Genomic DNA, 4,110 nt, shown 5'->3' with positions numbered 1-4,110 from the left:
CAAGTCTCTCATCATCCCGGGGTGCAAAGTGTTTTCCAGTTTTCCCGGAACCATCCGTGCTCGATTTCAAACGTGGAATAACACAAAATATGTATCATATTAAAGCTTAGAATCTCAGCTTTTTAATGCATCCAACCACTTCGATCAACTCTGAACGAGTGCTGACTAGTCTCTCTCAACCGGAGTGTACCGCCCGCAGACGCCCCACAGACGCCACCTAGCTGCGAAAATATTAATTATCATATTTTTCAAAAATATTGCCTTGATTCAAACAAAATTGGTGTCATTTGAAAGCTTAGAGTCTGAACTTTACAGTGAATGTAGTCAATTCGAAAAACTCCTAAGTACTGCTGAGTTATTTGTTGATAAATAGAATTTTTTTTTTCATAATCTATAAAATAGTTTTTTGTACTATGTACTGCAATGTGTCAAAAAACTCATACATCTCATGAAACATTCAAAAATCGTTGAAAATTGCACTTCATTTTTTACAGCATATTAATACAATTAAAATGAGCCCAAAATTAACTTAATCTATTGCTTTTATGACAAGATATTCTTCATGGTGAAACAATTTTAAAAATGCCCATGAGGGGGCGTCAAGGTCTCAACAAAAAGGCTATCTTGGTTCCAAATGCTATAACTTTTGATTGCTTTATCCAATCACCACAAAATTTTATCCAGATGCAGCTCATATGTAGAGGGACTTTCCCAAAAAAGAATTTTCCTTCTACCTTATTTCCTTCCTGAGTTATTCCATGTCAAATAAGAAAGATATGCATTATCATTATAAAAATTATATATATTTTTTGTCTTTTATCAGCAGTTTCTCGGCAGGAGAATGTCCAAATGTAATGTAATGTATATTTTCAAAAAATTTGAAAAGTGTTCTTTCAAACGATACCTACCTTTAGAATCTCCTTGCTATAGTTTTGAAGTTATGAGTCTTTAGTTTTGTGTATGTCACTAAGAAAACTCATTTTTTTTATTGCCTTCCAAATGTGTGAGGACTAAACAAAAAGGCTCCCTTTGTTCCAAGTGCTGTAACTTTGGATTACTTTATGCTATCATCATAAAATAACGATCCAGACGCAGACCACACATAGGGGAACATCACAAAAAAAGAATTATTTTGCCACCATATTTCCTTCCTGAATTATTGCATTTCAAATAAGAAAGATATGTAAATTATTAAAAAATAATATTAATATTTTTGTCTTTTATCAGCATTTTCTCAGCATTAGATTGTCCAAAAGTAATAAAAAATTTATATTTTCTAAAAATATAAAAAGTTTCCTAACAAATGATATCTACCTTTTGACTCTCCTCTCTATAGTTTTGAAGTTATGAGTCTTTACTTTTTTGTGTGTCACTCAGACAAAAAACTCCAAAAATGGCCTCAGGGTTTAAGGGGTTAAAATGTTTGTAGGCTATATAATGACACATTTGTCTGTGTGTGTGTATGTGTATTTGACTAAATCAAACTCATTCCGTATGTGGTTCAAAGGTTAATTAAATATAAAAAAATCCAACCTATATAGTTTTCTTCTTGCATGGAATACAAAAGGAGAAGTAAAATAATGTCCATGCTGCTCTCTTCAATGAAAGTGAATAAGGACCAGGGGCCTTCAAGCTCCAAAAATGACAAAAAGCCCTATTAAAGCATCAAAAGTAGTCCATACAACTCAAGCACTATATCCAAGGTCTTCTGAAGCAGTGTAAAAACTACTAATCACCTCTGTTCAGTTTCAGAAACATGGAAACAAAAAGAATTGTATTTGACCTACTTAATGAACAAATAAATAAACTGGTAACACTTTACAATAAGGTTCATTAGTTAACTAATAATTAACTGCACTTATACAACATTTGTTCATATTTGTCAATGTTAATTTCAACATTTACTTATACTTTATTAAAATCGTGTTAACATTAGTTAATGCACTGTGAACTAACATGAACAAACAATGAACAGCTTTATTTTTGTTAACAAACATTAACAAAGATTAACAAAAACAGTAATAAATGTATTGCTCATTGTTAGTTCATGTTAGTTAATACATTAACTAATGTTTAATAAAGGAACCTTATTGTAAAGTGTTACCAACAAACTTGATCAACAAGTCTCTCACTATACACGTGTCCCACATGAACTCATGCATCCATTAGGAGAGAGAGAGACAGAGAGAGAGCGAGAGAGAGAGAGAGAGAGAGAGAGAGAGAGAGAGAGAGAGAGAGAGAGAGAGAGAGAGAGAGAGAGGGGGGAGAGAGAAAGGAGGGGGAGAAAGAGAGAGAGAGAGAGAGAGAGAGAGAGAGAGGGGGGGGGGGGGGGGGTGTAAAGGATAAAGAAGACCACCTTGTTACCAATGTCTGTAATAAAAAGTATTGCATGCTTAGTTCATGTTCTGTCGTTACTAACATTCTGAATATATAAAGACAGACCATAGCCCTATATAAAAATAAGTGTTATTAAAAAACAAGTAGCCTATGCCATAGCTTCTTACTTGTCACGCACAGCCAAAATAGACAGGGACATAAAAACCACTTTGATGCCATCACGGAGCCCGTTACTCTCTCTCTCTCTCTCTCTCTCTTCCTCTCTTTCTCTTCTGTCCCGGGTGAAGGTTCACAGTGATGTCCAGTCCACGGCCACTATCACCCTCCAGAGTCCTCCGTCCTCTCCAGGACAGGTGCTGTCGTATGTTTAACGCTATATTCTCTGTGCTCCAGGCTTTGCTCTTCCTCTCTCAGTTTTCAGCAGCCGTCTCCCAATCATCGACAGATGTTTTGCTCGCGTTAATACAATGTATTCCAGTTCAGCCGAGAGAAGCGCGAGCCCGTCCACAGACTCCAGTCAGATTACGCGCGCTTACATTTGAAGCACGCTTGAGCCATTCATCAAGTCAGCACGCATGTCTTAACAAGAAAGAAACATCGTTGTTGCATTTGTAAACGTGTTTCCCGAAAACACGAAAATAACCGACAGTAGACACCGGCTCCAACTTTTAAGAGATGAAGAGCAGGAACACAATGATGAGACTGTTCAATCTCCCAGACACGTCTGCTTTTATCCTTTTCTGCTTTATCAAACTTCGGTACCGTCAATATTTGTATACTATTGTACCAGGCTATTGTGTATTCCTGGCTGAGTGATCTTCGGATGCAGTGCAAGGATCTGTGAGAACAGAAACATTCTCATATGGGGCATTGCTCCGGGAGAACCACGTGACGAACCGCGCCGTTTCCCGTGCGAGCTGCAGGAAACGGTTGATAACAGGTAATTTATTAAACAGTTAATATATTAATTTAAAGATGTTTCACTTTACCCTATCTATCTATCTATCTATCTATCTATCTATCTATCTATCTATCTATCTATCTATCTGTTTTATTATAAAAATGTATTTCTTTTCTTACATTTGTTTAACTGATAGATAGGCTACATATGCCCAAGTGTCTTTTTTTTAAGGGATACCACAACATAAATGTTTTTAGACAGTATTTAGAGGTCATCTTTCATCTCAGTCCAACAAAAAAATCAACTGTATCAGCACAACTATCTCCCTTGTCTGTCATTTGTTCACCCAAAATTTTAAATGGTCATTTATGTTGTTCCAAACCTATAAGACTTTTGTTCATCCTTGAAACACAAATGAAGATTTTTAATGAACCTGGAAGATTTATGTCCCTCTATTGAAAGCCCATTCTACTAAAACATTCTTAGAAACGTTCACAAAGGCATTGTGAACTAAATCCATATTAATCAATATGATTATTAGTAGCTAAGAATATTTCACTCGGAATTCTACCCTAATCAGTAATTGGTCCACCCAAAAAAGGTGGTTCATTCACCTTTGAAACACAAATGAACATATTTTTAATGAAACCTGTGAGATGCTATAACATCTCACAGGTTTCTTTAAAAATATGTTCATTTGTGTTTCAAAGGTGAATACCTTATACGGTACCTTGTATACGGTATGGACTTTTTATATTATGTTTTGTTTACCTTGTTCCTGTTTCTCTGCTCCATTATAGTTTTGGTTTCCTTGATTACTTATTATCTCCTCGTTTGTTTCTATGGTTAATTATCATCTGTCAGTCATTGTG

The 4,110-nt window shown here is 35.5% G+C and overlaps 1 long non-coding RNA gene across 1 annotated transcript; it reads right to left on the bottom strand.

Moving 5' to 3' along the window:
- Nucleotides 1-719: 719 nt before the first annotated feature.
- Nucleotides 720-1,420, bottom strand: LOC309491840. Its single transcript, XR_014203340.1, has 2 exons — nt 1,315-1,420; nt 720-908 (listed from the first exon to the last, which is right to left on the bottom strand). It is a non-coding gene; the product is annotated as an uncharacterized lncRNA (long non-coding RNA).
- Nucleotides 1,421-4,110: the final 2,690 nt, after the last annotated feature.

The sequence above is a fragment of the Leuciscus leuciscus genome (genome assembly GCF_965113295.1).
Source record: "Leuciscus leuciscus genome assembly, contig: HAP1_SCAFFOLD_622, whole genome shotgun sequence".
NCBI lineage: Eukaryota > Metazoa > Chordata > Actinopteri > Cypriniformes > Leuciscidae > Leuciscus > Leuciscus leuciscus.
This window is presented reverse-complemented; position numbering and strand designations above follow the sequence as displayed.